Source organism: Podarcis raffonei, chromosome W, assembly GCF_027172205.1.
Source record: "Podarcis raffonei isolate rPodRaf1 chromosome W, rPodRaf1.pri, whole genome shotgun sequence".
Classification (NCBI taxonomy): Eukaryota; Metazoa; Chordata; class Lepidosauria; order Squamata; family Lacertidae; genus Podarcis; species Podarcis raffonei.
The window spans coordinates 25,934,118-25,942,697 of NC_070620.1; the positions used below are offsets into that span (position 1 = coordinate 25,934,118).

General features: G+C 44.9%; 1 protein-coding gene across 1 annotated transcript in view; it reads left to right on the forward strand.

Moving 5' to 3' along the window:
• LOC128406054 (uncharacterized) overlaps window positions 1-7,469 on the forward strand; it is a 262,647-nt gene extending 255,178 nt beyond the window's left edge. Inside the window, exon 3 of the transcript XR_008328392.1 lies at window positions 7,114-7,469. The gene's annotated coding sequence lies outside the window, so the exon portion shown is untranslated. The remainder of the gene's footprint in view (window positions 1-7,113) is intronic.
• The last annotated feature ends 1,111 nt before the right edge of the window (window positions 7,470-8,580 follow it).

The following is an 8,580-nucleotide window of genomic DNA, read 5'->3' on the forward strand; positions in this document are numbered from 1 at the left end:
TTACCTCTTTGGCTGAGCAAAAAACTTCCATTCTCCATTCGTGACACATCCACGCCTAGATAAGTCCTAACAGCTCCAAGCTGCTTGAGCTTGAACCTTTTTCCAAGCTCCCTGGCGAACTTCTCTACCTGTTTACCTGTCTGTCCCAGGTATAAAAGATCGTCAACAAAGACTAAAACTGCTTCCTGCATCTCACCTGACCCTTTCAGGTACAGACAGCTATCAGCAACACTTCTTCTGAAACCTAGCTTCTCTAAGGCTTCATTCAGGCACATATTCCAGTTCCTGGCAGACTGGCGCAACCCATAAATAGATTTATGCAATCGCCAGACGATGCCTTGCCCATTGATCTCAAACCCTGGAGGAGGAAGCATGTACAACTCCTCCTGGAGATCTGAGTTCAAGTAGGCAACATCCACATCAAAGTGATTTACCTTCCAACCTCTTTGTGCAGCAACGGCTAAGAGCATGCACAGAGTTTCACTTCTGGAAGTAGGAGAATACACTTTCGAGAAATGGACTCCTTTTCTCTGTGTGAAACCCCTAGCAACTAGCCTAGCTTCGTACTGTGGTTCTCCAGACTCTCTGGGTTTAAGGCGATAAACCCATCTGCAACTCACAGCCTGTTTGCCAGCCGGCAACTGTGTGAGTGAGAACACACCCAGAGACTCCATTGATCTCATCTCCTTCTGCATCGCCTCATGCCATTTGCTGGCTTCTTCCTGAGGCAACTTCTGAACATCCTCAAAGGTTTCAGGCTCACACCTAGCCACACCAACCCACATACTAGTGGCCTCGAACCTGTCAGGTGGCTTGCCCTTGGTTGACCTTGTTGATCTCCTCAGCGTGAACTCTGGCGCCCCCTCTGACTCACTAGGGCCAGCAAGACCATCCTCAGTGCCAGAAACTTCCCCCTCTGACCTGCTGCACCTTTGGAACCTTACAGCTGGTCCTGCAGGTGAGGAAGGCTCACTCTTTGGCTCAGACTTGACTGTGGTCTGAGGAGGTGTTCTGGGCCTCCCCCTCTGAGGGATCCTGAGCTGCCCCTGTTGTGGACTCTGTTGCTCTGGACTTTGGTCCCCAGCAACAGGTTCCTCTTCCTCTTCACCATCTGAGTCAAAGAACTATGAAATCACATCTGGGTTTCCATGCAGACACGTCCACCCAGCTTGTTCACAGAACTCAGCACTGTTGCTGATTACCAGTCTGGACTGGTTTCCACTTGGGTATGCAAAACCGCCAAGCTTTTGAACCAGGTTCGTACCCCACAAAGATCATCTTCTTGGACCTTGGCTCATCCTTCCTGCGTAAGGCCTTTGGAATGAGGACCCAAGCCTCACAGCCAAACACATGTAAGAAATGCACCTTGGGTTTCTTACCGTGCAGCAGGAAATAGGGTGTGTCCCCTACACTTGAATTGAACACTCTGTTCTGCACAAAGGCCGCAAATTTCCAGGCTTCGGCCCAAAAGCGCTGTGGTAGCTAGCCCTGCATCAAATAAGATAGCAGAAACTGATTCCTGCAAAGTGCGATTCTTCCGCTCCACAATTCCATCCTGTTGCGGACTGTGAGGCGCTGTCAGCCGGTGGCTGATTCCCTTCTGGCAGAAGAAATTCTGCAACGCAGACCCAGTGAATTCTGCCCCCCTGTCACTTTGAAAACTTCTCACCTTGGTGTAAAAGGTCACCTCAACTGCTGTGATCCAATCTTTGATCAACCCAGCAGCCTCACCCTTGTGTTTTAAAGAAAAAACCCAAGAAGATCTTGAAAAGTCATTAAGTCTTTAGGAGAAGAACGAATTTTGAACCCCCTAAAGACTCAACAGACATGGGTCCACACAAATCTGCATGAACTAACTCAAAGGGACTAGTGGTCTTCCTGTTTGACCTGGGATAAGAGCATGTGACAACCTTCGATTGCTTGCAGGCTCTGCAATCCAGGAACCTGTCACAACTCTTAAATTTGCACCCTTCTGTTAGTTCTGGGGCCCTCTTAACATAACCCCAATTCAAATGGCAAAATCTGTGATGCCAGAGATGGGCACACCCACTATGTGGTGGTACGTTTACACATTGCACCCTTGGTTCTTCAGTGGCATCCTCAGCAACAATGGGTGTCTCAACCACAAAAAGTCTATTCTTGCATTCCACAGTATACAGCTCCTTGCCGTCCCTGGAAAAAGAACACATGTTATTTGCAAAAGTTACACAGAAACCGTCAGCAATTAGGGCAGATACACTTAAACAATTTGCTATTTCTGGAACAACAAAGGCTTGAATCTCATGATTTAGAAAACTACAATACAACATTCCAGATTCTGTCAGGGGCCGTTTGCTCCCATCAGCTAGAGAAACAAAGCGACCAGTTTTTACTTTCTTGCAGTTTCGAAGAAGGCCAGAAGATGGCACTAGGCAATGTTTGGCACCCGTGTCCACGATGAGAGACAAAGTAGCTGGCTGGCACTTATCCAGCGTTGCCATAGAAGCAGCACTCTCCCCCCGGCTGGGGCCATTGCCAGTGTCCTTCACGGTTGCCATAGTTGCAGCTCTGCCCGCAGCAGGGCCTCTCTCGATGTTCCCATGAGAACCATCATTTATCTGGCTTCCTTGCAGCTGCGTGACCTTGGAGTTCTCAGCAGAACAATGCCTCTTGCAGCCTGACTTTGACTCAGAGCAAAAACAACTTTTGGAGACTTTGGCTTTCTCAGAGCTTCTGCCTGCACCCTTGGGTGCAGGACTTCCAGAGGAACAGCCTGCCACTGCTTTCCTCTCTCCCAGCCCATCACACAGATGTGTTGGAGCTGTTCCAGGAACAGAAACAGTCCCTGCCCCCACTGGGCTCACAGGGCTCTCTGGGCTTCTTCCAGCCCACTCTGGTCTCAGTTCAGTCCCCGCTTGGACCTTGGCTTCCACTGCGGCCTCACATGCCTTCTGTAGTGCCTGCCAAGCGGCCCAGGGCTCCTTGACATGCTTAAGGATCGGCAAAAGACAAGCATCAACACTTGCTTCAAAAATGCCCAGCACCCTCTGCTCCTGCTCCTTTTCCTGAGCAGCTGCCAATTCTTCCTCAGCTTTCCCACTAGCTGCAGGCAGTGAGGGGTGCACACACAACCATAGCTGTTCTCCCAGCAAACAAGAACTTCATCCAAACAGACCACTCAGGCCAATTATGTCCATTTAGTCTCTCAAAGGGAACATTAAAAGATTCAAAAACATTTGCTTGGGGCTGAGCCATCTTTTCCCCCTTTTATGGCTTAATCTACTCACGCTTCCTGCCAACCGGGCTCCGAAAGATGCTTGGCTCCCCTTTCACCAGCGACCTCAGAACTGCCTTTCTTCTTCCTGGCAGGAGATCAGAGCTGGCAGCCATCCTCTTTACTCCCTTCTCACACTTAGCAACAAAGCGTCGGCTTCCATAACCTCTGTAGATTTATGTTTCCTCCGTCCGGCCGCTTCTCCTGCGCACACTCTGAGAAACACGACCTAGGTAGGAAAACAATTGCAGTTTGCCTTTTGTGTGAGAGCAGAGGGAGTGAGACAGTCCAGAGACAGCTTCTTCTATCTAAAAGCATTTATTTACAAGCAGTAAATCACCATCGGAACATTCAGACATTTCCACACTCCGTTCCGTGCCATAGCACGCTCAGACTAAACTGAAACCAAACTCACAGAACAAAGACCTGTGACGAAAGTACAGCGTCACATAGATGCTCCACCCCCAGAGCAGAACACAAGAAGGTTAACCCTATAACCACCAAACTCTACATGAGGTACCACTGTATTTCTTTGACATCTGATGGCAGGGCTTTCCACAGGGCAGGCGCCACTACCAAGAAGGCCCTCTGCCTGGTTCCCTGTAACTTTGCTCCTCACAGTGAAAGAACCGCCAGAAGGCCCTTTGGTGCTGGACCTCAGTGTTGAAAAATGGGGTGGAGACGCTCTTTCAGGTATATCGGACCGAGGCCGTTTAAGGCTTTAAAGGTCAGCACTAACACTTTGATTTGTGTTCGGAAACATACAGTGGTACCTCGGGTTAAGAACTTAATTCGTTCTGGAGGTCCGTTCTTAACCTGAAACTGTTCTTAACTTGGGACTTCCAGTTGATCGCGAAGCCGAGAGCAAGCGTAATTCAGCTCTTAGGGGAGAATCCAGCTTTTCGGGGGGCATTGCATGGGTGTCACAAGCCCCCCAAAACCTTAGGAGGAAGACTCTGAGGGCAGGTTTCCAGCGAAGCCGAAGAGCGGTCTCTCCACCACCTAAAACGCTCCTTTTAGGAGCGGGAAGACTGGCGAGATCGAGACACCGGTGCGGGACACCATTTTCTACTCCTGAGCAGCGCAGCCTCAAGCTCACCAGGCACAGCAATTGATTCCAAAAAAAAGGAAAATTCGGATTTAAATTGGTGAGAGATAAAAGCTTTTAAAATTATAATAATTTGGATGCAGCGGGGTGGAAAAAAGGAGGTCAGCCCTGTCTGGGAATTGTATTTGGATGCAGGACATTCCTATGGAACAAAAAACTTTTGATATTTCCTACAGCGGAACTCTTAGCTTTAATATAAACACATTTGCTGGAAAAGAGGATTGCATATAATTGACTCAAAGGAGGTGAAAGCCTCTTACCCTGGATATTGTTGATCTGTCTGAAAATCTCTGGGACGGCAGGAGGAGAACCTCCTGAGAACTTTTACTTTCATTTTTGGTAACTGCGCAGTTGAAATTAACAAGTTTAAAGTGAAGCTTTTATTTTTTGTGTTTTGAATGCACCAGACTGCAGAGGGTTGGAGACGCTACTGAGCCCAAATTAGAACGAAGTGGTTTTGTTTTTTTCCTGTTAATTTGAAGAGGAGCGGAGAATAAGACATTGAATCACCCTCCCCCCTTCTTTTGTGTGGATTGTTGGAGTTGGAGGACTGGATTCCTTTTTCTTCCTTTCCTTTTTATATATATATGTTGTTTGCACTTCTCCTTTCTTTGCTTTTTGGATTATTGGACCTGCACCTCCTCTTTTTCCTTACTTTTTGGACTAGTGGATTATAATTGGGTTATTGGATTGTGAGTGGAATTAAGCTGACAAGCGGCTGAAGAAGTGGTTTATTTTATTTTTGGTTTTTTCCTTTGTTTGAAGATAAAGAGTGCCTTTTTCCTTAATGAATATTAAACTCCACTGAATTCATTTTTAATACGCTGGGAAATTAACGGATTGGCCAGACAAGAGGCAGAATAAATTAATTTTTAATTTTAATTGGGTGATTTGTTGTTGTTGTTTAGTCGTTTAGTCTTCATGACCCCATGGACCAGAGCACGCCAGGCACCTCTCTCCTCCACTACCTCCCGCAGTTTGGTCAAACTCATGCTGGTAACCTCGAAAACACTATCCAACCATCTCGTCCTCTGTCGCCCCCTTCTCCTTGTGCCCTCCATCTTTCCCAGCATCAGTGTCTTCTCCAGGGAGTCTTCTCTTCTCATGAGGTGGCCAAAGTACTGGAGCCTCAGCTTCACGATCTGTCCTTCCAGTGAGCACTCAGGGCTGATTTCCTTAAGAATGGATGTGTTTGATCTTCTTGCAGTCCATGGGACTCTCAAGAGCCTTCTCCAGCACCATAATTCAAAAGCATCAATTCTTCGGCGATCAGCCTTCTTTATGGTCCAGCTCTCACTTCCATACATCACTACTGGGAAAACCATGGCTTTAACTATATGGACCTTTGTTGGCAAGGTGACGTCTCTACTTCTCAAGATGCTGTCTAGGCCTGTCATTGCCCTTCTCCCAAGAAGCAGGCGTCTTTTAATTTCGTGGCTGCTGTCACCATCTGCAGTGATCATGGAGCCCAAGAAAGTAAAATCTCTCACTGCCTCCATTTCTTCCCCTTCTATTTGCCAGGAGGTGATGGGCCCAGTGGCCATGATCTTCGTTTTTTTGATGTTGAGCTTCAGACCATATTTTGCACTCTCCTCTTTCACCCTCAATAAAAGGTTCTTTAATTCCTCCTCACTTTCTGTCATCAAGGTTGTGTCATCTGCATATCTGAGGTTGTTGATATTTCTTCCGGCAATCTTAATTCCATCTTGGGATTCATCCAGCCCAGCCTTTCGCATGATGAATTCTGCATATAAGTTAAATAAGCAGGGAGACAATATACAGCCTTGTCGTACTCCTTTCCCATTTTTGAACCAATCAGTTGTTCCATATCCAGTTCTAACTGTAGCTTCTTGTCCCACATAGAGATTTCTCAGGAGACAGATGAGGTGATCAGGCACTCCCATTTCTTTAAGAACTTGCCATAGTTTGCTGTGGTCGACACAGTCAAAGGCTTTTGCATAGTCAATGAAGCAGAAGTAGATGTCTTTCTGGAACTCTCTAGCTTTCTCCATAATCCAGTGCATGTTTGCAATTTGGTCTCTGGTTCCTCTGCCTCTTCTAAATCCAGCTTGCACTTCTGGGAGTTCTCGATCCACATACTGCTTGAGCCTTCCTTGTAGAATTTTAAGCATAACCTTGCTAGCGTGTGAAATGAGTGCAATTGTGCGGTAGTTGGAGCATTCTTTGGCACTGCCCTTCTTTGGGATTGCGATGTAGACTGATCTTCTCCAATCTTCTGGCCACTGCTGAGTTTTCCAAATTTGCTGGCATATTGAGTGTAGCACCTTAACAGCATCATCTTTTAAAATTTTAAATAGTTCAGCTGGAATACCATCACTTCCACTGGCGTTGTTATTTGCAGTGCTTCCTAAGGCCCATTTGACTTCACTTTCCAGGATGTCTGGCTCAAGGTCAGCAACCACACTACCTGGGGTGTACGAGACATCCATATGTTTCTGGGTGATTTGGGGGAGTTTAAATTTTTCCTTTCTTTCCGAGACAGTGGATTAGCCATACAAGAGGCAAGAAAACTTTCTTTAAAGAAGGTGGTTTGTTCTCCTTTCACTGACTATCTATTAAGGAAGGGTGACATCTAGTGGTGAAAAGTGAAATAACATCTAGGTATAATGTCAGAGGGGAAAAAAAGCAGAAGGAGGAACACCATTAGAAAGGAGAGGATCGAAATAAGAAAGTGAAAATAAAAGTGAAATTTTGAAAATGTTTGCAGAAATAAAAAAGACATAAAACAGAGTGAAAAGAAAAAATTTAAAGACTATTTACAGAGATACTGTAAAATTAATGAATGTTAGAATGATGTTGGATTGAAATTAAGTGGTTTCTAGCTAATGGTATAAAAGAATATGAAAAAATGGTTTTTTTATAAGTAAAAATTTAATGTTATAATAATTTAAGATTCAAGATCTGGGTAGAATAAAGAGGGAAAGAAACTGCTGAGCTAATAAATTGAACTGGAATACAAAAAAGGGAGGTATGAGGAGGTCCAGGAAACAAGTAAATGAAAAATAATGTGATGAAAGGATTGATTGTTTTTAACTATTTTTATTTTGTATTTTTCCTTTTTTCTTTTTCTATTTTGTAATGTAAAAACCTTAATAAATTTTTTATAAAAAAAATAAAAAAATAAAACAGAGTGAAAAGAATATAGAGACAAGACTGGAGCAATTGGTTAAAAAATATGATTTGACTGTTTCGGAACTGAAAGGCCAGTTGAAGGAGATAACAAAAAGAACACAAAGTTTAGAAGAAGGAATGAAGCAGACAAAGCAAGAAGTAAGTGATATGAAAAAATAGGAAGAAAAAGTCAAGGGTGAAGTTTCAGAAATGAACAAAACACAGGAGGAGTTGTGGGGTGCAATTGCTATGAATGAATTGAGACAAAGAGAAATTAACTTGAGGCTGAGATCTGTGCCAGAATCGCAAGGCAAAAATATTTTGGAAAAAATAACAACAGAAATTGCACAATGGTTAAATATGGAGGTAGAAGATGTGGCAGAAACAATACAAAATGCATTCAGGATTAAAACGAAGACAACAAAGGCAAAAAAATTCCCAGGAGATTGTTTGATTATATTTAAAGATAGAGAAATGAGAAATTTGATTTTGCAGAAAAATTGAGAAAAAAGATTATGTATTGAATATTCACAATCATATTTAAAGATGTCCCACTTAGGTTGTTAAAAAAAGCAACCAATATAAGGCATTAACTCAGACTTTGAGAAAAAATGGAATTGAATTTAAATGGGAATTGAATTCTTTGCCAGAGTGTGTCCGGAACGTCGCAACTGGCAGGGAATGGTGGGGGCTTCCTCCCAGGTGGGAGAGGGGGGAGTCCAAATGCAGGGAAACGCCAGTGCCTGGCTGGGAATGGAACGGGGCAGCAGCCAGGCAGGAATGGGACCGAACCAGAGCCCTGACCAGGACACCCCCAACCAGGCATAATTGTGAGGGTGTTGCTGGACCTCCCCAATGGACATGCTATGGAGGTCCATGCCCTGTTGGACTCAGGAGCGAGTGCCAATTTCTTCAGCAGGGACTTCGCTGCACAGCACCAATTGCATTTACTACCTTTGGACTTTCCGCTACAAGTGACCACCATTGATGGGCGGGAACTTTTGGGAGGGGAAGTGACCCATCAGACCCCCCCCATGAGAATGAGGATTTCAACGCATTCCAAAACGATTTCTTTCCATGTGGCCAC